Source organism: Schistocerca piceifrons, chromosome 3, assembly GCF_021461385.2.
Source record: "Schistocerca piceifrons isolate TAMUIC-IGC-003096 chromosome 3, iqSchPice1.1, whole genome shotgun sequence".
Lineage (NCBI taxonomy): Eukaryota > Metazoa > Arthropoda > Insecta > Orthoptera > Acrididae > Schistocerca > Schistocerca piceifrons.
In genome coordinates, this window is record NC_060140.1 from 887718857 (window position 1) to 887746496 (window position 27640).

The window sequence follows — 27640 nt, forward strand, 5'->3', positions numbered from 1 at the left end:
CTTGACTGTCTTTAGATGCCAACTATTAATACATAGTCCTGCTGCGATCCTTGTCCTCACTGATATTTTTGGTTGTCGTGCCGTTGTCCGGGTGGAAGAGAATTGATTGGTTGTTGGTTGGTTCTTCATCCATCCCTAGATCGTGCTGCCACCCGAATTTTTAGTGTTACGCTTGGCTGCCTGTCTCACCTAAACTGTTGTTATAGTTTCCTCCCCAGGCCGACCCTTGGAACACTTCTGAGCACCACTGTTCTGTTGTTTGTGATTGTGATTGTCTTTTGTTGCAAGTACTGTGCCAGGCCTTCAGCCGTGTACTAATTTGTTCTATGTTTAGTATATGGCCTTCAGCTGAACCTTATGTGAAGTATTTTAAGAATATGCCTTCAGCCATGTTTTATTTAAAATTGTTTACTCTGTATTTTGGCCTTCAGCCGCATTTGTTTTAAAATGAGTGGATTTCAGCCATAATGTGTAAATTCCTGTCTGTAAGCTTTCTCTTTAATTATCTTGAATTCTTAAAATGGCCTTGAGCCGTACTGTGGAAATGCTTATCTTAAGGGTTGTCTTTAACTATTTTGAATAACTTTTTGGGTCTTCAGCCATCAAGATATTTCAAGTTATCTTAAGATGGTTTTTCTGTTGTACTGTATAAATGATTGTCCTTAAAGGGTGCCCTTTATTATGTTGAAATATTATTGGGCTTTCAGTCGAGGAATTAATTTAAATTTTCCTTAATATGGCTTTTACCCGAAACTGGTAAATGCTTGCCTTTTAAAGAATTTCCTTTGTTGATCTCAAATATTATTTGGGCCTTTGACCGAGAAGATATTTTAATTTCACTTAAAGTAAGTCATTCAGCCGTTTGTCAAAATTTTTATGCCTTAAAAGAAATTATTTAAGGGTATTTTAATTTTACTGAAGTAAGGCCTTCAGCTGTTTCTCTTCATCCTTGTGTTTAAAAAGGAATTATTTAATCCTTATTATTGGCAAGTTACTTGGGCCCTCAGCCATGATTTGATCTTTGTTGTTTTAAAGAGAAAACTGTGGACTGTGTTTTTGTGGAATAAAGTTCTGTGTTCTTGTGTAAGTAACAGTAACTGATTTTGGCCCGTTTCCACAACCTGATCCATTCCGTCCTGCGAAACCAGGTTTCAGACACGTAGAGTCAAAACTTATTGAAGAGTGCTGTATGTGATTTGCTGCTTCACGCAGTTTCAAGTTAAGTATATTTACCGTATCACAGAGACAGATTCGTTATTATGTACCATTTTCTTAAAAATTTAGACAGACCAAAAAATAGTTGTAGTCAGAAAAAACGTACAAATTATGTGGGTCATGAAATGTAGCTTCTCATCGAGCATGTCTGCTGTTTATAGATTTGGCTCTTTGGTCCACTCTTATACATCTACAAATACGCTATCCAGATTAATAATAAGCAATACCTAAAGATTAATAAATATCCAGTAAGGCTCTTCCTTGGATCAGGCAATGACACTTAAGCACAAACTCTTGATACGAACCAGTACAAGTGGATTAGAAACTGTATACACCCACTGAGATTATCAAATACCTCTCTCGTGGAACGAGGCTCCTTTCAACCTTAGACTGTTATCTACTGGTTCCAAATGCAACTACAATTCGAGGAAGAAACCTTTCTTAGAAAATCCCTTAACCATCGGAGAAATGTTACAGCATCAGATACATTAAATAAGCGAAACATTTACGTGGAGTTTCTTACTAATATTACCATTTGCGCTAATAATCTTGAAACGTCCCCTTAGAGAAATTTATGAATTACGGTGCTGATAAACCTCTTACATTATTTGATTTTCAAACAGCTGAGCAAAACTGAACGTACTCAGACATTTCTCTCTTTACTTATTCTGATCAACACTAAACTGACAAACAATATTTTTAGCGCAACGCAATCTGACTTTCAAAAATCCCTACAAAAGAATGGTCCTGACTAACAATAACCTATACCTTTCATGAATCACTTGCCTCACAAAAATCTTCGTTACTCGAGTTACTGCAATACAGCGAGCGCCAATACTACCAGCTAAATAAAAGATTGTAACTACTGAAGGCAGTAACTACTGAAAGATTTTGATAGAGAACAAACAATGTATTTACCTTAACAGTGTTCAAAAGTCATTATATATATATATATATATATATATATATATATATATATATATATATATATATATATATCAGTTCATGACATCCAGTCTTAGAAATTTACTGTCTCTGATGGACACACGTCCAGATCATCCGCTCTCAAAATTCCGCCATCTCTCTCCCCACATCCACCACTGCTGGCGGCTCACCTCCAACTGCGCAACGCTACGCGCTGTTCGCATCCAACTGCCCGAGACTACAATGGCGAATATTCCAACAATGCCAACCAGCCACAGACGGCACACAGCACAGCCAGTGATTTTCATACAGAGCGCTCCGTGGCGTTACCAACATAAACACCTAAACAGCCTACTTACAATCTGTCCACAGATATTTTACGTGCTTGTATTGTATTGACTTTTCATCTCATTCACGGAATGAGGATGAAATGCGAGGAGAAACATCTTATGTATTGGAGGCATAGGGAGCATAGTAAGTGGGTGGAAGGCATGTTAGTAATGATTTAAGGAACATATATTATGTAGCCACTGCAAGAAGTGTGGGATGTTATACTCTGTGGCCAGGTAGCCACAACATAATCAAATAAAAGTTTAACGTCAAATGTGAAGTATCCGAATCAAAACATTACAAGGCAACTAGCGTAACTGATGAGCTCACAAAACAGTCGCTGAGCCAAGTCCAATCTGTACACCGAGCGAAGTGGCATTCGGTCCTTTGTTGCACTATGCTCTTTATTGACTCAAAAGCGACGCATTTCACATAGGTAGGGCACCAGCATGTTATCTCGAAGTACAATGAAAAATGGACGTAATAAATAAAAGTGAAAAACAAAAACGTAAATACATAAGGTGCAAAGGATAGGAAAGCAAGTATAAGATATTTTTTAATTACCGCCAGAAAGTATTAATCAAATATGCCTAATATTTAGGCGTATTTTACAAATGCTGCCAGCCAGATTAAGGTTTTCTGTCGTTCCTGTCAACTGCTTGAAACAAAGGGCGACATGGTTCCTTTGTAGAGGACACGGTCGATCACCTTCCCTTGTCCTTTCACAGCCGTAGTTTGCTCTCCTTGTCGAATGACGTCGCCGTCAACGTTACGTTAAACACTAATCTTTGTTTCGAAAACATCTGCGCGCTTACTCATTTCCCATTTGATGGCCACCGACGCAACTCCCTTATCAACATTTCCCGGACAATTACATCAGACATTACGCCTATCTATAAGCAGTAGTCACCAAAATGTTGCAGAACCAAAATGTTGCGGAATTCCATGTAGTAATGCTTTCTTGCGGTTTGTGGCTGCTTCTGAATGCTACAAGTGGTGCTACGTTTATTTTTACAGTTTGTTTATCTTCATTTTACACATGTAGTGTCACATATGGTAACTGCAACAATTTCGTGCATGTCTCTTCAAATAAGTTACGGGAAGGCCGAGCAACGTTCTCGACTACCGCCGATATTCAGGGTGTTACAAAAAGGTACGACCAAACTTTCAGGAAACATTCCTCAGACACAAAGAAAGAAAATATATTATATGGACATGTGTCCGGAAACGCTTACTTTCCATGTTAGAGCTCATTTTATTACATCTCTTCAAATCACATTAATCATGGAATGGAAACACACAGCAACAGAACCTACCAGCGTGACTTCAAACACTTTGTTACAGGAAATGTTCAAAAAGTCCTCCGTTAGCGAGGATACATGCATCCACCCTCCGTCGCATTGAATCCCTGATGCGCTGATGCAGCCCTGGAGAGTGGCGTATTGTATCACAGCCGTCCACAATACGAGCACGAAGAGTCTCTACATTTGGTACCGGGGTTGCGTAGACAAGAGCTTTCAAATGCCCCCATAAATGAAAGTCAAGAGGGTTGAGGTCAGGAGAGCGTGGAGGCCATGGAATTGGTCCGCCGCTACCAATCCATCGGTCACCGAATCTGTTGTTGAGAAGCGTACGAACACTTCGACTGAAATGTGCGGGAGCTCCATCGTGCATGAACCACATGTTGTGTCGTACTTGTAAAGGCACATGCTCTAGCAGCACAGGTAGAGTATCCCGTGTGAAATCATGATAACGTGCTCCATTGAGCTTAGGTGGAAGAACATGGGGTCCAATCAAGACATCACCAACAATGCCTGCCCAAACGTTCACACAAAATCTGTGTTGATGACGTCATTGCACAATTGCGTGCGGATTCTCGTCAGCCCACACATGTTGATTGTGAAAATTTGCAATTTGATCACGTTGGAATGAAGCCTCATCCGTAAAGAGAACATTTGCACTGAAATGAGGATTGACACATTGTTGGATGAACCATTCGCAGAAGTGTACCCATGGAGGCCAATCAGCTGCTGATAGTGCCTGCACGCGCTGTACATGGTACGGAAACAACTGGTTCCCCTGTAGCACTCTCCATACAGTGACGTGGTCAACGTTACCTTGTACAGCAGCAACTTCTCTGGCGCTGATATTAGGGTTATCGTCAACTGCACGAAGAATTGCCTCGTCCATTGCAGATGTCCTCGTCGTTGTAGGTCTTCCCCAGTCGCGAGTCATAGGCTGGAATGTTCCGTGCTCCCTAAGACGCCGATCAATTGCTTCGAACGTCTTCCTGTCGGGACACCTTCGTTCTGGAAATCTGTCTCGATACAAGCGTACCGCGCCACGGCTATTGCCCCGTGCTAATCCATACATCAAATGGGCATCTGCCAACTCTGCATTTGTATACACTGCACTGACTGCAAAACCACGTTCGTGATGAACACTAACCTGTTGATGCTACGTACTGATGTGCTTGATGCTAGTACTGTAGAGCGATGAGTGGCATGTCAACACAAGCACCGAAGTCAACATTACCTTCCTTTAATTGGGCCAACTGGCGATGAATCGAGGAAGTACAGTACATACTGACGAAACTAAAATGGGCTCTAACATGGAAATTAAGCGTTTCCGGACACATGTTCACATAACATCTTTTCTTTATTTGTGTGTGAGGAATGTTTCCTGAAAGTTTGGGCGAACCTTTTTGTAACACCCTTTTTAGACAGAGGAACACTTCATCGCCTGACGCTGTGGCTGAGCGGTTCTAGGCGCTTCAGTCGGGATCCGCGCTGCTGCTACGGTCGCAGGTTCGAATCCTGCCTCGGGCATGGATATGTGTGTTGTCCCTAGGTTAGTTAGGTTTAAGTAGTTCTGAAAGTCTAGGGGACTGATGACCTCAGATGGTAAGTCCTATGATGCTCAGAGCCATTTGAACCATGTTTTTGAACACTTCATCATTTTCAAGGCACAATGGAATGGCTACTTAAGCTCTAGGTGGGTGCGATTTCTCTAACCAGGAACCGAAAGACTGCATATGTGGAAAGACAACACACCATAAACAACTGGCCCCTCCGCATAACCGAAGACGACTAACGCCAAACGTTGATCAATATATGCAACCAAAGACGATGACCTTCAGACGTTATCGGTAGTGGAAAATAACTTTAGAAGTTAGTCACTGCTGATTGCGCATTGGCTCTAGTTGTTCACGCTGTGTGTCGTCTTTCTGCATACTCTGTCTTGAGGTTCCTGGCTGGTGACGCCCCACCCACCGTCGATTTAAATCGCCAGGCCCAGCTATCATTCGTTGTATTTGGGCCTTAAAAATGAAGGGGTACTCATCTGCAGATTATCGGCGGCTGTCGAGGACATATTTCGCCTGCATTCGTCCGCCGGCAGAAGTAATGAATTTATCACAGTTGCTTCTAGTCAATCCCTGTACTTACTCCTGCTTATTAGTGGGCAGTGTCACTCTCTCTGTGTCACAAACACCTCTCCCGCTGCAGTATCCTGAACTCGAATAAAATGAAAATTAAAACATGAATAGCTGCCTTTTCTGCATTTAATTTATTTACGCAACCAGTTTCGGTGTTCCATTACATCATTTTCAGTCCCCTGTGTAAACACAACAATGACAACATAGACAAGCTAACTAAATTACTAGTAAATGGTCGGTATTTAACTAGACAGTTCGATAACATCCAAGGTAATGTAGTAAATATTTGCCTACACCCAAACCGTGCAGGATGTCACATCAATGTTAGTGAATCATTCAAAAGTAAAAAGAGAACAGTCATAAAATTTTTACAAATACTAACTGGGAAACACCTATAGTCATCCTCATAAATTAAGGATAATGCTGATACATGGTGAAATAACGCCCTGGTGGGCGGTTTGCCGGTTTCAATCACCTCGGGGTATGACCATGCGGTGCATTTGACCTGCGGTCGTCGCACGGTGGCGCTGGCAGCAGTCCACATACGCAGAGGTATGTTGGTGCATGTCGGAGTAAGGTGCTAATGGTGACTGTGTGTTCAAAATGAATCAAAGAACACATATTTATTACATTATGAGGGGTAGAATGTTAGGGCGACTGGAGGCCGGTCAAACACAGCAAGTCGTAGCACGGGCCCTCCGTGTGCCACAAAGTGTCTTCTCAAGATTATGGCAACGATTCCAGCAGGTAGGAAACGTGTCCAGGCGCTACAGTACGGGACGTCCACAGTGTGCAACACCACAAGAAGACCGATATCTCACCATCAGTGGCAGCAGACGGCCACGGAGTACTGCAGGTAGCCTTGCTCGGGACCTTACTGCAGCCACTGGAACTGTTGTCTCCAGATACACAGTCTACTGACGATTGAACAGACATGGTTTATTTGCCCGGAGACCTGCAAGGTGCCCTCCACTGATCCCTGGTCACAGGAGAGTCCATAAAGCCTGGAGTCAAGAACACAGTACATCGTCATTGGAACAGTGATCCTAGGTTATGTTCATGGACGAGTCTAGATATAGTCTGAACACTGATTCTCGCCGGGTTTACATCTGACGTAAACCAGGAACCACATACCAATCACTTAAAGGGAGGTCGTGGTTTGATGGTGTGGGGTGGGATCCTGATGGATGATAACGCACGGCCCCACCGAGCTGCCATCATGGAGGAGTACCTTGAAACAGAAGATCTCAGGCGAATGGAGTGGCCTGCCTGTTCTCCAGACCTAAACCCCGTCGAGAACGTCTGCGATGCTCTCGGTCGACGTATCGCTGCACGTCTTCAAACCCCTACGATACTTCAGGAGCTCCGACAGGCACTGGTGCAAGAATGGGAGGCTATACCTCAACAGCTGCTCGACCACCTGATACAGAGTATGCCAACCCGTTGTGCGGCCTGTGTACGTGTGCATGGTGATCATATCCCATACTGATGTCGGGGTACATGCGCAGGAAACAGTGGCGTTTAGTAGCACATGTGTTTCTGGATGGTTTTCTCAAGTTATCACCAATACCGTGGACTTACAGATCGGTTTCGTGTGTGTTTCCTATGTGCCTATGCTATTAGCGCCAGTTTTGTGTAGTGTAACGTTGTGTGGCTCCACATTCTGCAATTATCCTTAATTTATGAGCAGGAGTGTGTAAGAGGTCCATGATTAAGGAATTTGTTGCTAGCACACTTGAGCAGATGTAATTTCGATGGATTGCTCACGCGCTGCCTGCGATTTGTAAGCTATAAGAGAATCTCAGACCAGAGAGCAGTGTTGTCAGCAGTAGGAACTGTGTTGCAATAGTAGTAAGTAGTAGCTATCAGTCGTGTATATCGTGTTGGCTGGGCCAGTCGTGGGAGCGATGGCGGTGCCTGAACGATGTAGTATAAGGCAAAAGCAGCCTCGCGCATATGTACTATTGTTATAACAAGTCCCATGCAAATGTTTTTAGAAAAATCTCTTAATAATAATCTTTCTTAAAAAAATTGACTTTTGACAATCATTCATCTCAATTTAAAGAATTTACTAATTTGTCCAATCCATGGTCATCCCGATAAGTGTAAAGAAATGTCAGTTGTTTCTTTTTATACATGACAAATCTATTGGCCAGCATTGCATTGGGCTGTGAATGAAAAATTTCATATAGGATCCGATATATATATATATATATATATATATATATATATATATATATATATATGCGTTATCCGGCGACTTCGTTGAGGTAAGAATTTTCAATTTATTCAGTATGATCTTTCAGGGCCATGACGCAGCACTGGGATGTGCTAGGTAGGTTACGGAATTTATCTGTTGGTAGGTTATACTAAATGTGAATGCAGTACATATTTTTTATTTGTTGGGAGGTTACAAGTGTATATACCGTACACTGAGGTGACAAAAGTCATGGAACAGTGGAACAGCGAAATGCACACACAGATGGCGGTAGTATCGTCTACACAAGATATAAAAGGGCAGTGCATTGGACAACATAGCACACACAGAACTCAATGCCCCTATCACTACACAGGATCTCATTGCTACACTCCACACGAAACGCAACACCGCTCCTGGTCACGATCGTGTCACCTACCGCCACCTTCCTGAAGCTCCTGTCTCTTTCCTTTCCACCCTAGCCAGGCTCTGCAATGTAGTCCTGTCCACCGACTACTACCCCGACCTGTGGAAAACCTCCTGTATCCTGATGTTCCTTAAAGCCGGTAAACCGCCGTCCGCCGTCTCCTCCTACTGTCCCATCGGCCTTACCTCAGTCTTTGGCAAGGTCCTGGAATCCATCCTCACCTGCCGCATCCACCAACATCTCCACCAGCACCACTTCCTTCCCGTTACCCAGTGTGGCTTTCAGCCGTCCTTCTCTTCCGATGACCTTCTCCTTCACCTCACTCACCTCCTTTCCGAGCAGCTTAATTCCCGTCGCTCTGCTATCTTCCTCTCCCTGGACCTCGAACGTGCCTATGACCGCGTATGGCATTCCGGTCTCCTCTTCAAGCTCCAAACCTATTAAATACTTCCGTCTGATCGGCTCCTTTCTCTCCCAACGTCCTTCCTACGTCACCATCCATAACACGGATTCCTACACCTTTTTTCCCTCCGCCGGTGTGCCCCAAGGTTCCGTCCTCTCCCCCCTTCTGTACCTTTTATATACGGCGGACATGCCGCTGCCGTCACCCCCCGTCCACCTTCTCCAGTTTGCCGATGACACCGCCTTCCTTGCCCTCGCCCCCACCCTGCAGTGTTCCCATCACCTTCTCCAATCTCATCACCAGTTCACCGCTTGGTGCAACCAGTGGTTGCTTAAGGTCAATCCCTCCAAAACCCAGGCGATCATTGTAGGCAAAACCACCCCTTCCTTCCGCCTCCTCGATTTTATCTAACCATCTATGGCCATCCTATCGCCCTAACCCCCACCCTTAAGTACCTTGGCGTCACCCTCGACCGTCGCCTCTCCTGGACATCCCATCTCCGGATAATCCAAGCCAAGGCACGCTCCTGACTCCGTCTCCTCAACCTCCTTTCTGGCCGTACGTGGGGTCTGGACCCCTCCACCATACTCCACACCTATAAATCCCTCATCCGCCCTATCCTCTATTACGCCCATCCTGCCTGGATCTCCGCCCATCCTACCTTTTACAAATCCCTTCAGATCCTTGAACGCCATGCTCTCCGCCTCGCCTATCGCATCCATCTCCCCTCTCCCATGCGGATCCTGTATGATCTCATTCCGTTCCCCCACCTCCTCCTTTTCCTCGAATGGATATGGATCCTCTACACCTCCCGTAAACTCGATCCTCCTCACCCGCTTGTCTCCCCCATCCTCTCCCACCCCCACCCGCTGCTGCGCCTGTATCTCCACGTCCCACATGCTCTCCATCTCTCCACCCTCCTCACCCTCTCCCAAGGTGGCTTCTGCCAGCTCCCTCTCCCTGATGATGCCCTCCTCCCCTCCATCTACCCCTCCTAACAACTTTGATCCTCCCCTCCCACTTCCTGTGTTTTTTTCCTTTGGGCACCCTCCCTCCCTTCTCTCTCCCTTTCCCTCCATCCCCCCTTCCTCCACCCCTCTTCCCCTGGGCTTCCCCTACCCCCTCCTCCCTTCCTTCCTCCCCCCTCTCTCCCCTGCCCTTGGCATCTCTGCTCTCCCCTCTCCCACCCCCCTCCTCCTCTCTTGGAAGGTCCCTGGACTCGTACACACTCATTGGACATTCGCGCGCTGGAGATCATCGCCATCAGTGTCTCGTGTGTGTGCCATCGTGTTTGCGTTTAGTGTTTTTTCGCCATCACGCCCCACCGTTCACATGTGCCGTCGCCGTCGTCAGTGTTTGTGCGCTGTGTCAACAGGTTTTAGTGTTTTTCCTTGTCTGGTGTGAACTGCTTCGTGTATATCGTTTTCTGTGTCTACAGTTTTTTGCCTGCCATTTGTATTGTATCATCTGTACCTCCCTTATGTCTTGTATTCTACCACCCGAGGCAGAAGAGCAGCGTACTATGCTGCTGACAGCCCACCTTTGTACAGGGTGTTTAAAATAACAATAAAGAAAAAAAGCGGAGCTGTTATTCGTACTCAGGTGACTCACGTGAGAAGGTTTCTGGAGTGGTTATGGGCGCACGACAGAGATTAGTAGACTCTGAGCGCCCAATGGTAGTTGGAGCTAGACTCGTGGGTCATTCCATTCCGGAAATCGTTAGGGAATTCAGTATTCCACAGTGTCAAGTGTGTGCCAGGAATACCACGTTTCAGGCATGACCTGTCATCACGGACAACGCAGTGGCTGACGGTCTACACTTAACGACCGAGAGCAGCGGCGTTTCCGTACAGTTGTCAGTGCTAAAGAAAGCAGTACTGCATGCATCAATGTTTAACGCTCGACGAACATATCTGTTAGGACAGTGTGGTGAAATCTGGCGTTAATAGGCTATGACAGCAGACGACCGACGCGAGTATCTTTGCAAAGAGCGCATCACCTGCAACACGGGAGTCTATTCCTTGCTATTCCTGGAAAACTTCTTCCGTCAACGGGTGTTCTCAGCACTGTGTCAGTTGAGGCATTGCTCTAACACTTGTAATATGTACATTCTATCTCCAAATGTGGAAAGAAACAGCGATGAATTGGCTGAAGAACGAACAGTATCATGAAGTGCTGACTTTAATAGGCATACAGGCCACCAGCAAGCACCAAATTTAAAGTCAGATCCTCCACCCGTGCCAGAAACGGTGGGATGATGCCAAAACTAAGCAAGGAGCACCTATGGCTTTCTGCCAAATGTGAAACAGAGACTGGGGATGAGACACCTGAATCATTCAAGAGGCCTGACAACTTTTTGACTGGTCATGGGCCCTACACTTCCTACTGGCATCGAATTAGTAGAAGACAAACCTCTGGGTGGGCGTCTGATGAAACAGGCACGCAAGAGCTTAGTATATAGGGATCTCCGTTATATGCTGTTGTTGTTGTTGCTCATCGGCAGCAACTGAAGTTGCAGAGAAGACTCAGAGTGAAGGAGATACTGCGTGGCAAGGCAGAATGTCATACAATCGCACCAAAAAGTATTGGCGAAAATGCGTATTTATCATTGCTGGTTACAAACGCCGCACCTTCTGGTACACAGCACATGTACGTGCTACCTCACATACCAGGCATTACAGTTCTGCTCACAGTGCCTACCACTAGCAAAGAAATGCACATGTATCTCCTCTGCACACAAAAAGTATTGGCACAGAGCGTGGCTTCTCGGTATATTGCTGGGTTTTCAGGTACCGGAACGCCATCTGCTGACGCAATAGACACTGTGTGTTGTTGACGGCCTGGTTGCTAGTATGTTGCTCGATAGTGGTCAGCATGGGGCCGAAGAATAAGGAACATTCAGTGGCATTGCGTGAGAGTGGTATTGCTCTATTCACAAGGGAGAAGCTATCGACAAATCGGAGCAGAGATGTCTGTTAGCTGCACCACGGTACGAGCCATCATTCATAAATACAAAGAGACTGGAACAACAGTGAATAAGTGTCGTCCTGGACGTCCAGAAGTGCTTACAACCCGAGAGCGTCGCTGTATCATCGCACTTGCTCGGAAGGAACCTGCTGCAAGTGCAGCAACTACTGCTGAGGTTGTTCAGACAACGTCCGACAAGACGGTTAGTGTTCAGACTATACGAAATGAATGAGGCTGACATGCATGGACATTCTCCCAGGAAAAAGCCACACATATCGGAAATTAACCGGCAGGAACGTCTGCAGTTTGCCAAGGACTACATCAGCAAGCCGATGGAGTTTTGGAACACTGTGATATTTAGTGTCGAGTCGAAGTTCAATGTGTTCGGATCTGATACAAGAAAGAAAGTTTGGCGCAAGCCGAATACACACCTCGACATCAAACACATGGATCCCACATTCAAACACGGTGGGGGGCGCTATCATGGTCTGGGGCTGTATGGCGGCGTCCGGCGTTGGAAGTCTAGCTGTAATCCACGGTACAATGGACCATATGAAATACATCGACGTTTTGCGAGGTAATTTACACACTAGTGCACAGACATTGGGCCTTACTGTGATGTTTCATTTCCAGCAAGGCAACGACTCAAAACATACTGCCATGAAAACCCGGGAGTGGTTACTGTGCAATGCCCCCAGAAGGGTTCTAACACCACCTAAGAGACCTGACTTGAGCCCCATTGAGAACCTGTGGGCTCATCTTGATACACAAGTCAGAGAAAGACGTCAGTCCGGTAAAAACGACTTGGAGAAAGTGCTCCTGTAGGAATGGTCGAAAATTACCCCTGATATCACCCGGAATTTAATACAAAGCATTCCTATGCGTTTACGTGCGGTTATAGATGCTAAAGGGATCCACACTAGCTATTAGAAGATGAAAATCAATGAAGAAAACGAACACACTGTCCGATTCATACGCGTGTGCCAATGCTTTTTTGGATGCAGAAGAGCGACGTTTATTTTCATAACACTGTATGTTACCTTATGGACAGGTGATTCGGACATATTTATAACCTATGTAATGTAAGGTGGCACGTGTCTGGGTTCTGTTCTGTAATATATGTTTCGTCTAACCTACAACCACTAAAATGGAACTTTGCCAATAGTTTCTATGAAAATATCACCACTTAACTGAACAGGCAGGGTTAACAAAAACCTCGATGTATTGTAAAACCTGTGTATTAATCTCCATCCATTCATTTTTTTAAATTCCATTATTATCATCTTACATTGTCACTTGTTCCTGAGCCATGCACTTGTTTAATAATAGTAATCACGTAACTTACATTGAGGTTTGTTTTAGTTGCAGCCAAATCAAAGTGGAAAAATTTACGGGGCAGTTATTTGAGACACAAGAAAAGCTTAAAAGATGTAAAGGAATAGGCCAAAAAGTATCACAAGTGGCCGCGGAGAAAACTCCATCCAATAACACAAGCAATGCTGAAGATATTGCATTATTCGCAAGAACAGAAATGAGAAAGTTTGGTACATCAGTCTTTTCACCTGGAGTATCCGCACTCTGCTCTCCATTGCAGTCTGATAATTCTTCCTATTCCTCAAGAAATAATAATACGGCATTTGGCTCCGTAGATACGTCCCCAGTTTATCACAGTTAAATCCCATTGACTCGTCAACCAACGATTCGTATGAAAATGGACTTAACTTCTATAACAATTTACGGGTTCTATTCTCAGTCACCAGCTGCCCGCCGCTACAGACCGCGTCCTGCGTGGCAAATAATAACTAATGTTTGTAATGTATATTACTTATTATTATGTTTGTAATGTTACCTGACGTATTGAAATAGGTTACGGGTCATAGAACATAGGCGCGAGCATATTTTTGATTAATTTACCTCAAAGAAACGGCTAAGTTTTCCCTAGTTTCAATAGGACTTCTCCAGTTCGTGGTGATCTCAATGTTCTGTTGCGGTATGTCATGTAGTTCCTCGATATTTTGTCTTGACGTACGGAAATATTCAGAAAATCTGCCTTCATGTGATGTAACCTCCCCGCAAAATTTTGAAAAGACAATAATTAAATATAAATGGGAATAGAGCCAAGTTTAACCTTCCCGCAAAAATGAAAGAAAATAATTAATTAAATGTAAATGGACATCGTGCTAAGTGTAACCTCCCCGTAAAAATATTAAAGTGAAAAGGATTGAATAGAATTGCAAATAGTACCAAATGTTAGCTTCCCACAGTAACAAAACTCAATGATAATAAAAATGTGCAAAAATGTTAAGTCCCCACAAAATTAACTTTAAGATCAACCTGATAAATTTTATAAGGGCAGCTGTGCTGACCTTAGGCCCTGTGCAATAATTAATCTGATAAATTGATTCACGGAGGAAAAGCATAGGAAATATTGTTTCAATTGGAATGATTCATTTCTTAAAAACGATTGCTTTGAAAACAAAATTATTATTGGGGCATTTCTTGAACAAATTAATTACAAATAACATACATTACATTATCAGATGTGCGCAATGCTGCTTCATTACCTCATTTAACAATATGCCTAGTCCTGAATCGTGACCAGAGACCCATGTCGACGCCCGCCGACTCCTCACACACAACTCCGACAGGCAACTCGCAACTACATGCTCTCGCGACTCGCTACGTACAACAACTGCGTCCAACTAGGAACTGAACTACATGCTCTCGCGACTCGCTACGTACAACAACTGCACTCACGCGCGGTCAAGCGCAGACTAGCAACGATAAAAAAACTCTCTGGTCAGAGATTCTGTCATGCCTCGCCATCGCTGCTACTGAATACATACGTGTTTCAGTGACTGCAGTTCCATACGCAGATCGTGGTATTCACCAACTTGTTCTCCTTCTTCATTAACTTGTCGCATCTAATAACGTCTTTCCCTTCTAATGTAGTGCTAAAAGAAGCAAGCGTTGCTCCTCATCGGAACAACTCATTTTCCAAGAAAAACCTGAAAAACACTTTAAGCAGTGCAAAACACAACGGTGAACCTGCTCTGCGGACAACTACGATAACAATGGATCGCTCACACAGATATCGCCTTGTATGTGACCCAGCCGTATCGCCGACCGCCGACAAGATCTTGCGACCGCTGTGTGGCAAAGCAACAACGTCGCTCTCTGGGAACAGGGGAATCGTCGCCTGCAACCAGGCAGCCAAAAAACAATGGAAGAGGGAAGAGGCAGACGCAACAACAACGCCTTGCATAGCGCCCAAGGAACAGGCAGAGCGCGCGTACAGGCCAGGCAGTGTTGTGGAATGTGAAAGACAAGAACTGATTTTATTACAGTACCAGCACGCACAGTTAGATTTTGCTGTAGGTGTTGTCATTATTTATAGTAAAAATAGTTTTTCGCTAATTATTATTGTTATTATTATTAGTAGTAGTAGTACACTCCTGGAAATTGAAATAAGAACACCGTGAATTCATTGTCCCAGGAAGAGGAAACTTTATTGACACATTCCTGGGGTCAGATACATCACATGATCACACTGACAGAACCACAGGCACATAGACACAGGCAACAGAGCATGCACAATGTCGGCACTAGTACAGTGTATATCCACCTTTCGCAGCAATGCAGGCTGCTATTCTCCCATGGAGACGATCGTAGAGATGCTGGATGTAGTCCTGTGGAACGGCTTGCCATGCCATTTCCACCTGGCGCCTCAGTTGGACCAGCGTTCGTGCTGGACGTGCAGACCGCGTGAGACGACGCTTCATCCAGTCCCAAACATGCTCAATGGGGGACAGATCCGGAGATCTTGCTGGCCAGGGTAGTTGGCTTACACCTTCTAGAGCACGTTGGGTGGCACGGGATACATGCGGACGTGCATTGTCCTGTTGGAACAGCAAGTTCACTTGCCGGTCTAGGAATGGTAGAACGATGGGTTCGATGACGGTTTGGATGTACCGTGCACTATTCAGTGTCCCCTCGACGATCACCAGTGGTGTACGGCCAGTGTAGGAGATCGCTCCCCACACCATGATGCCGGGTGTTGGCCCTGTGTGCCTCGGTCGTATGCAGTCCTGATTGTGGCGCTCACCTGCACGGCGCCAAACACGCATACGACCATCACTGGCACCAAGGCAGAAGCGACTCTCATCGTTGAAGACGACACGTCTCCATTCGTCCCTCCATTCACGCCTGTCGCAACACCACTGGAGGCGGGCTGCACGATGTTGGGGCGTGAGAGGAAGACGGCCTAACGGTGTGCGGGACCGTAGCCCAGCTTCATGGAGACGGTTGCGAATGGTCCTCGCCGATACCCCAGGAGCAACAGTGTCCCTAATTTGCTGGGAAGTGGCGGTGCGGTCCCCTACGGCACTGCGTAGGATCCTACGGTCTTGGCGTACATCCGTGCGTCGCTGCGGTCCGGTCCCAGGTCGACGGGCACGTGCACCTTCCGCCGACCACTGGCGACAACATCGATGTACTGTGGAGACATCACGCCCCACGTGTTGAGCAATTCGGCGGTACGTCCACCCGGCCTCCCGCATGCCCACTATACGCCCTCGCTCAAAGTCCGTCAACTGCACATACGGTTCACGTCCACGCTGTCGCGGCATGCTACCAGTGTTAAAGACTGCGATGGAGCTCCGTATGCCACGGCAAACCGGCTGACACTGACGGCGGCGGTGCACAAATGCTGCGCAGCTAGCGCCATTCGACGGCCAACACCGCGGTTCCTGGTGTGTCCGCTGTGCCGTGCGTGTGATCATTGCTTGTACAGCCCTCTCGCAGTGTCCGGAGCAAGTATGGTGGGTCTGACACACCGGTGTCAATGTGTTCTTTTTTCCATTTCCAGGAGTGTAGTAGTAGTACTAGTAGTAGCAGTAGAAGTAGTTGTAGTGATGAGAGGCAGAATTGTGTTGCAGGTAATAATGCACAGTGTATAATATGTGTAAGCATCAATACAGGCTGTATTTAAATTATAGGTAATAGGCTGCAGTATATAAGTAAATAAATAAGAAAATTAATAAATGTTCATGGAGAGCAGGGAGTGAGGCAGTGACTTGGATGGCGCAAGTGTCTTGCATATTGCACTTGTCAAGGGCCAGTGCGAGTTGTTTGTAAGTCTGCCCATTTTACAGCCTACTGTGTGCTTTCCGGAAATAGAACAGGTACTAGTGCTATGTGCAGGGGATAGGCAAAATAATGTGAACAGTGGGAGTAATGGGATGGTTGTGTCTGACGGTCAACAACGCAGGTAAGTCACGTGTCGCGCTCTGGACTGTGCGTGTTCAGTACGGACCAGGCACCAATGCAGGTTGTTTACGAATAGTGCACACTTCGCATTTGCATTCAGACGCCGAGGTGGACGTACAATGAAAGACCTAACAGAGTTCCAAAGTGGGCACATTGTGGGGGCCCGATTAGCTGAAGCATTAGTAACCAAGACAGGAATGTTTCAACAGCAACTGTTTCAACAGTGATGAGAGCCTACACAAAACGTGGAAAGACATCATCGTGTAAACGTAATAGTGAGCCCAAATCAAAACTAAATGACAGAGATCGTCGTAAGCCAACACGAAATTTGTCAAAATAGAACTACGGCCGCTAAAATGACTGCAGAGCTCAGTAGCCATTTCGAGACTCCGTATCTACCGACACTGTACGCCGAGATCTCCATAAAGCGAATATTCATGGACGAGTTGCTATACCGAAACCATTAGCCACGACAACCAACGCAAAGAAGTGTAAAACAAGGCTTGTAACCTCCCCCTCACTTATCGACCTTAATGACAGTTTTTTTCATTGTTAGAGGTCAGTTATACTGAGCGTTACGTGATCGAGATTTTAAGCCAATTTTGTGCCGTTGATATTGGATTTTACCTCATAACGTTTTTTTTTTTCTTGTGGGTTCATTAAGGAGACTTAAATTACTGTATGGGGATTGTATAACCTTTATTGTCGTTCAGTTGTGTACTATTCATTGCCTATCATATAAATGTTTTACTTACTGTTGTTGATTTTCATTTATTAAGAACCTTTAATTTTTCTTTGAGTCACAGCTACAATTTTCTTTCACTACAGGTTGCTCTGTTCATTGTAAAATAATTTAATATATTATCTGTAAGCTTCTTAATTACTGTGTATAAATTAGCTTGCTTAGAATTATGTTTGGTATTGCTTCATTAACAAACTGTGTACTTTGACACGAAGAGTAGATGCAGGCACAACTGCCACTCACTTCCACCCCACAGTTTATGCTGTTGCTAATCTGGCTGTAAATAATAACAATCATATTGTAACATTACATATATGTAGGCGGACTAATCGGATGCCTAGAATTGGTACAACGTGAGGTGAATTTGTTTGAGAAGCTGTGGAATCTTAGGCCCAAGAGTGCGTCGCTGCTGGTCCGACTAGGTAACCAGTGCAGGCGAGTCAGGATGAAGACGAGGAGCATGGTCGGAAATGGGGAAAATCCCCAAAAAAAGGGAGCTGTATAATGGTCGCCTGCTTAGCAGGATGCACAGTGACTAGCAATGGCAGGCTTTGCGACAATCTGAAATATGACTCAGTTATATCTTTTACAGAAACTATAATAATTCACAGTCAAGTATTAAAGCAAATCTGAATACATCTGCGATCTCAGAAAAATAAGGCGCATCCAATGACACAACTTTATTTTCAATATCTTTAAAACTACAGAAGTTAACACTTGACAGTCACTAAACATTTTCACAATGAATCTCTAAATCTCGAAATTAACAATCTTTGAACGCTTCACTCGAGTTCAACAAAGATATCACAGATAACAGCATTACACTGCAGCTATTATCAATGAAAGCTGTATGTCATTTATTTTTTGACTTATGAGGTGTGATCAAAAATTAAGGGGAAGTTTTTAATTTCGCAGGCTTAATACATACAATTTTTCAGTTTTTTTACCTTGTTGATATACATGTTCCTGATCCATGTTTGCATTTTGTTGACAGTCGAAAACGTTATAACGGGTTTCAGGGCTCGGCGAATTTTGCTTTCGAAAAAGATGGATCCGAAAATTTGCATAAAATTTTACTTGAAAAATGGAATAATGTGCAGCGCCACATTCTTTGCTGTAGCTTTTGGCAAATCTACTATGAGTAAGACGATAGTTTAAGGGTGATATCAACATTTCAGAGAGGGTCGAGAAGACGTTGAAGACGATGACCGCCCTCAATGCCCTAGCACATCAATTACTGACGACAATCTGAAAGAAGTAAAGGAAGTGGTTATGGAAAATGCCAAATCATTGCTGTTGATCTCGGCATGTCCTATGACTCCCACCAAGGTATTTTTCCGGATTTTTTGGGTATTAAACGTGTAGTAGCGGAGTTTGTTCCGAAATTGTTGAATTTCAACTAAAAACGACGTGTCGTAGACATCGCTCATGAGTTGCCGAAAGGAATTGATAACCATCCAGAACCTCTAAAGAAGGTTATATCGGTGACAAAATATGGGCACACAGGTATGGCACTGAAAGTAAGGCCCAGTCGTCCCAATGGAAACTGCCTGAAGAGCCAAGACAGAAAAAAATTTCAACAGTTTCAATCACATGTGAAGGTTCTTCTCACTTATGAACACACATTCAGTAAAGCACACTACCTGGAAGTTATGTGACGTTTGCATGAAGCAGTCCGAGAAACCGACCAGAAGTGTATCAAAGCCATTTATGGAAACTGCATCCCACTCACACCTCAGTGCTTGTTCATGATTTCTTGGCAAAAAACAAAACCTTCATGTTGTCTCAACTACTTTATTCGCAGGACATGCTCCTCTGCGACTTCTTTCTATTTCCTATGCTGAAGAAGACCTTGAAAGAATGGTGTTTTACCACCATTAATGAGATAAAAACAGAACGAGCTGATCACCGTTACGAAAAATGAGTTCCAGAAGTGCTTCCAAAATTGGAAAATGCTCTGTCATAAGCGTATTATATCTTAGGGGGATTAATTTGAAGGGAACAAAGTGGATATTGACGAATATGTGAAGCTTGCTTTAGAAAAACAAAAATTCTAGTTACTTTTTGATCACACCTCATATAACGTCTTTTATACCTTTTTATTACATAAATGGTTCTCAGTATGTCATATTCTCCACAATAGCACAGAAAATGAACGCAGCTAAATATCTCATATCTTGTCATGTTAGTGTAGTTGTTTGGTGAACATTACTACTTTTGTCAGATATTTCTGTTTTAATTTTATTCTGTGACATAGCCAATGTTTAGCCCTCAAAATAATTTAATTTTTTTCTGAAAAAGATACCACTATTGGCATTGAAACCTAGGTAGACTAATGAAATTTTACCTTGCAACTGAAGGCTGATTTTCTTAATTTCTGAATATTTACTTAACTATTGATTACAACTGCTAATACAAAATCATAGTAAGTTGTCAATTGAATGTAGCAGCTGTTGACAACACTGTTATAAAGAGAACGAAAACACGCTTCTTTCAAGAAAGCCTACATAATTGTTTAAACAATATTTAACAACAATCTACTGTCATTTAAAGTAACCGCACTGATGAAAGAATGCTGGCTTATTTGTTTGTGAACAAACTATTACTTATATTTGTTGTAAATGATTTGAATGTGACAGTGTTAATAACATTTATTTATTTAAATTTTATTATAATATGTTAGTTTAGTGTGGGAAGTGGTCAAGTAGAGTCGAATCATGTCTGTAGAGCTTAGGAACGATATATTTCTGATGGGGGCGGCTTTCAGCCAATGGAAAAGCAGACAGTAGCGGAATACAATAGGAGTCAAGTGGAGACTGAGACTTTTCAAGCGAGTAACTCAAGGGAGCGATTCTGGAAATTTTTATGTTCGTTCTGAAAGAAGGCGGGCCTACCTGTGTTATAGTGCGTTTTTAAGTCATGTTGGTGATAGACTCTGGGTGGTAAATGGCTGCTATGATACTCAAACTTTTTCTTATTGCATTGTGGAATTGAGAATAGAGCATGAGTTATTATTCTTTGTATCATTTGTGTTAATTTGTAACTCATCGTGTTGAACTCTGAACTGTTTTGAGCTGGCGAATATTTCATTTACTGTGATCACAAAATCGACTTAGTTTTTATGTATCTTTGATCACTGTTTAGTGAGAGCATATTATTACCATTGTCGTAATGATCTCAACGTTATTTTACTGCATTTGATAAGATTATTTTCTGTCTGTATTTTAAATGTGTGTCGTTGGACCCTATTCTCTTTATCTGAGATGTCCTTTCTTGAATAATTAAACATAATTCTCTGTTGTTTGCGTAAATTAGAGAGATTGAAACACAACCGTTTTTATTGAATTATACAGTTCTTTTTTATTTCTGTATATTTTATTTCTGTATATTTTATTAATTGCCAATTCCAACGAATGCATACACTATGTGACTGCAGAATCATAGTCACAAATTATTATTTGCAGCGAGTTAGCTGCTGGGTATGAAAGGAAACGTGCGCTGATCGACTCTGTAACAACAGCGAACTGTTCCTTTTAAACAAAGACGCAGCCCTGGTACCTAAAATAAAAAATTCGCAATTGGTTTGCTCGTAGGGACTGCTGGTGAGCCGGCCGGAGTGGCCGAGCGGTTACAGGCGCTACAGTCTGGAACCGCACGACCGCTACGGTCGCAGGTTCGAATCCTGCCTCGGGCATGGATGTGTGTGATGTCCTTAGGTTAGTTAGGTTTAAGTAGTTCTAAGTTCTAGGGGACTTACGACCACAGCAGTTGAGTCCCATAGTGCTCAGAGCCATTTGAACCATGAGAGAGCAACTTCTACGCGACGCAAACCGTTAGATAGCATCGCAATATACGGAAGAATCGAAAAGAACATTGAGGATCTGTTAGGTGACGATCACTTTGGCTTTCGGAATGATAAAGGCATCAGAAAGGCACTTGTGATTTCGCACTTGATAATCTAGACTTAAGAAATTCATAGGATTTGTCGGTCTAAAAGAAGAATTCGACAATGGAAAATGGCAGAAGGCGTTCGAAATACTGAGAAGTAAGCTGTAGAGAAAGAACTAAACTAAACTTCCCCCTAATAGGCCATGAAGGCCCAACGGTACCGACCGGCCGCCGTGTCATCCTCAGACTACAGGCGTCACTGGATGCGGATATGGAGGGGCATGTGGTCAGAAAACCGCTGTCCCGGCCACATGGCAGTTTAGATTACTTATAGAGATTACTAGATTACTTAGAGAAGTAGGATGAAAATGGTTCGATGAACCCTCTGCCAGGCACTTAAGTGTGAATTGCAGAGTAACCATGTAGATGTAGGTGTAGATGTACGACACTGGAGCCACTACTTCTCAATCAAGTAGCTCCTCAGTTTGCCTCACAAGGGCTGAGCGCACCCCGCTTGCCAACAGCGCTCGGCAGACCGGATGGTCACCCATCCAAGTGCTAGTCGAGCCCGAAAGTGCTTGACTTTGGTGATCTGACGGCAACCGGTGTTACCATTGCGACAAGACCGTTGGCTGTAGGGAAAGAAGGATGACATAAAACACATACAACCACCAAGAGAAAACAATGTTAATGGAAGACTAACAACAGAGCACCTGGATTAAAAAAGGTGTTAGACATGGATACAATCTTTCGCCCATACTGCTCAATCTATATGTCGAAGAAGCAATGGCAGAAATAAAAGATAGGTTCTAGAGTGGGAGTGGACCTTTTCGTATAGCGTAAGGCACATTGCGTTAGCTTGGGAGACAAGATCAGCCAGACCCGTATTGAATCTGCACTGCGGATTAACTACCTTGGCTGGTACACGGACCACCCTGAGTGCGGTTTTTAGGCGGTTACTCACGCTGCTGGGATGTCACCCAATCTCCGTCTCAGTAAATACGATACATAAACAGTGAAAATGCAGCCACACAAAGAACACAGTTTACACAGTCCACATAAAGATGGCGCACACGACTTTCCCTCCACAGGTAAGTGATGACAGCGGCGATAGGAACGGCATTCGGCCGCAAAGTTCAGTAAAATGAATTTGCCAAATCTTGAGTACGGCGGACCTGGGAATAAGGGCTATGAAGAAGGAGCTCAAGAATAGACTTAGAATTCATTGTGAAAAGATAGATAAGATTCGTTGATGACATTGCTATCCTCATTGAAAGTGAGGACTATTGGAGGATCTGTTGAATGGAGTGGACAATCTAATAAGCATATACTATGGACTGAGAAAGTAACGAGGAGCAGTAGAAACGTGATCAGTGAATAACTCATTAAAATTAGGAAGAAAAATAACACGTGATGGAAGAAGCAAGGAGAACAGAAAAAGCAGTCATTTACAGTCAAAGAGAACATTACTGCGAAGAGAAATGTACTGCACTGAGCGCCAAAGGAATTGGTATACGTATGAGTATTCAAATATGTAAACAGGCAGAATACGACACTGCGGTCGGCAACGCCTATGTAAGACAACAAGTGTCTGACGCAGTTGTTAGAACAGTTGCCGCTGCTACAATGGCAGGTTATCAAGAATTAAGTGAGTCTGAACGTGGTGTTACAGTCGGCTCAAGAGCGATGGGACACAGCATCTCCGAGGTAGCGATGAAGTGGGGATTTTCCGGTTCAACCATTTCACGAATGTACCGTGAATATAAGGAATCCGGTAAAACATGAAATTTCCGACATCGCTGCGACCGGAAAAAGATCCCACAAGGACGGGACCAACGACGACTGAAGAGAATCGTTCAACGTCACAGAAGTGCAATCCTTCGGCAAATTGCTGCAGATTTCAGTGCTGGGCCATCAACAAGTGCCAGCGTCCGAACCATTTGGAGTCCTCCCTCGGGCATGGGTGTGTGTGTTGTCCTTAGCGTTAAGTTACTTTGAGTTAGATTAAGTAGTGTGTAAGCCTAGGGACCGATGACCTCAGCAGTTTGGCCCCATAGGAACGTACCACAAACTTCCGCGCGAACCACTCAAGAAAACAATATTGTTATGAGCTCTCGGAGCCAAAGACCCACTCGTGTATCCTTGGTGGCTGCACGACACAAAGCTTTACACCACACCTGGGCCCGTCAACACTGACATTGGACTGTTGATAATTGGAAACATGTTGCCTAGTCGGACGAGTCTCGTGTCATATTTTATACAGCGCATGGACGTGTACGGGCATGGAGACAACCTCATGAATCCATGGACCCTGTATGTCGGCAGGGGACTGTTCAAGATGGTGGAGGCATTCTAATGGTGTGGGGCGTGTGTAATTCGAATAATACGGTACTCCTGGTACACTAGGCACGACTCTGATAGGTGACAGATACATAAGGATCTCATCTGCTTCCATTCATATCCATTGTGCATTCCGACGGACTTGGACAATTCCAACACGACAATGCCATAACCCACACGTCCAGAATTGCTACAGAGTGGCTCCAGGCATATCCTCCTCAGTGTAAACACTTCCGCTGGCTACCAAACTCTCCAGACATCAACATTATTGAGAATATCTGGGATGTCTTGCAACGTGATGTTCAGATCTCCACCCCCTCGTACTTTTGTAAGGTGTCAGGCAAATCCAACACCTTCCATGAAAACCCTGACATGATAAGCAAATCCAGTAGTATGTCACATAGCTTCGAATATATCGTGACATTAAATTAACCAAAGTAATACGAGTAACGAGTGAGCAAATGGAATACAACAGACTAACACAAGAATGCCTAAATGCATGTCATACCTTCCCACCGTGAGATACACGCAGTTCCGAGGGGGGAAACGAGAACAGAAGCAGAGAGCAGAACCGTGTTAAGCTGGAAGGCCCTACGATAAGGGACGGACACCCACGTCGCCAGGTAACCGCTAGGACCACCCCCCAGCCCATGTTAAAAGCTAGAGCCCTCCAGAAAAACAGTATAGACCTTACGATAACACAAAAAGGGCTACCCCAGCCACAAGTTTTAGCGTGAGACTTTTTCGCGTCTCTGTTACGTCAGGACCATGTTAAAAGATAGAGCCCTCCAGAAGAACAGTATAGATCTTACGATAACACTAAAAGGACCACACCAGCTGCAAGTATTAGCGTGAGACTTTTTCGCGTCTCTGTTACGTTGCAAACTTTAAAAACATTGCCCGACCACGAAAAGTATAACATTTCTCATTGGATTGCAAGAATTTTTGTAGGCAGAGCTTAAGGTTAACATTGACACCCTGATTGGTCAGATGAAAACACAGCCAGATAGTTTTTTTTAACCAACTTCGGAAAATTGTAGTAAGGAGAAGTTACGAGAGAGTTGCTTCCGAGACGGCGAGGTGAGCAGAGCTGTGCTGTCTGCCGCCCCCTGACGAACACCGACAAGGTAATGAACGCACGCGATGCTGCATAACAGCGCATAAAGCTTCACTCAGAACTGCAGAAGTCTCATCTGTTACACCCCCTTTTTGCGTAATACTAGTGTCGATCGTCAATTAAAGCTTATGGTGTTCACATTTGCCACTTGAAGTAAAAATCTGAAACTCGATGATTTTTCTGTTATATAGTTATTGAGAAGCCACATCAGCCACTGTAATTTACGACAAGTTAGATAAGTAATTAAAGATAATTGAGGGTCACTGTAGACCATTTTGATAGTTTTCTTTTTGTGAAACTTAATTTAAACCTAGATTATAGATGTAATATGGCGTAGGTCATCCTTCGATCCATTGTAGAGCTTGGAAACCCATTCAGGGAATATTCGTTCACATTTTTGTTGAACGCAGTTGGTTTTTACCATCCTGTATTAAAACATTTCCTTTTATCAATAGTGCAATTTATAAACAATGTTTTGTGAGTAGAATAAAATTTCCAATGGTAAACTTAACTGCTTTTTCGACGTTATTTTACCAGCTAACTAAAAATAGGAAAGCCTTGAACCCCTTCCACTAAATTTAGTTAGTATTAAGATTCTTTTACAGGGAGTGCAGTGGAGCTGACGCTGAAATCATTAAGTATTTGGTTATATCATCGCTAGTCTCACTGAACTCTTCCGATCTCTACATGTCATGTGTGGTCTGACGTCTCCTTACCAGCAACAGGTCCCAGGTTCAAACTAGTCAATTCCCTAAAAAACACGCCCAGAGCGTCATTGCGCGAAAGTGGCAGGGAGACACAATATAGAACAACAGACACCACGCAGAATGTTAGAAAATGGCGACCCTGCCAGGATGGTAACATACCATGATTAAAGGTCGACCACATGCCTAACTAGGTCAGAAAAATATCCTATTAAAAAATTTTCTTAATAAAAAATTGTGCGACATTCTAGCAGAGACAACAGCATAATTAAGTTATGAATTTTAAATATTGTTAGAATTAAGTTTTCTCCTCAATGCAAGCACACAGGTGGCGGATACATCGTTGACAAGTTGGTTCTGACCCAACAAGTAAGTGAATGGTTTGTCAAGTCGTGTGAACGAAAAGTTTATGAAACGCGTGAGATCGTATGAGCGCATGTTGACTCGAAGTAGGGCGCGTGAATTGCTTTTAAAACAGAAAATAAGGGATTCGGAAAGATTAGCAATGGCAGATCGAGACCTTGACCGAATTGAGGTATAGCCTTGACCGAATTGAGGTATAGACCCAGCATGAAAATGGACAGAGAATAGAGGACAGTACAACAGACGATGCAGTATCGCGAGAAATAGGACATATAACGCACCATAACGAGAATAATGTACGCCAAGGCACAGAAAACCTAGGTCAGCATACGACAGAGGAGCAGGAAAGTAGAGAGACAGCCGATGAGGATTCCAACTTGCGCCTTGAATACGTAGAACCCATAGTACAAGTAATCAGAGCTCCCTCACCACAGAGTAAAAGGAATGCGAGCAGAAAGGTGTCACACCACAGTTCAGTGCAATCGGTTGCGAACCAACTCTTGGGCGAAAACACAGAGCGTAGGACATCGGAGGAAAACGCAATAGGACCCACCAATCTGGCAGAATTATTACAACAAATTACGGAAACCATGACAAGGCAAAATAAAGACATAGCGAACCAAATTCAAATTCAGAATGCAGAAACCACGAGACAAATGCGTGCGATTAAAGAACAAAACAAAAAAATTCAGTTACACCTAAGTCATATTGAATTCGAGGCAAAAGAATCTCGAGAAGTGGTAGGAAACTTAATAACAGGTCACAATCAATTGAGAACAGACATTGACAAGGTACAAGCGGACGTACAAACATTGCGTAATGACATTCAGGGCGAGATCAAAACATTACATAATAATACCCAGAGAGAAGTCAAGAAACTAGAGAAACAGATAAACGAAATTACTAGACAAGCAGCAGGTACAGCGCGTGAAGTTGTTGAAAACAGTGTGTTACACAAACGTATCACAAAAGCTGCGCTGAAAAGATATGATAACCGCATAGTCAAAATAGAAGCGCACACGAAGCGACAATTTCAGAAATTGCGAACAGAGTTGTTGTAAACCATTGAAGAGCGTAGTGAACACGATCGAACAAGCACTGAGTCTGCAACCACATCCGTATCTGTAACAGCACCGGAAGAACAAGCAATTAACGAAGATATTACACATTTGCCATTCCAATCACAGGCGGAAAGTAGCATACGTGAAATCAGACAGCCTGCACAGCAACAAACACGTTTCGAAATTCTTGATGAACAAACGGCATCACAAACACATGCGGAACCACAAATGTATGTTTCAAGACAGTATGGATCGTGC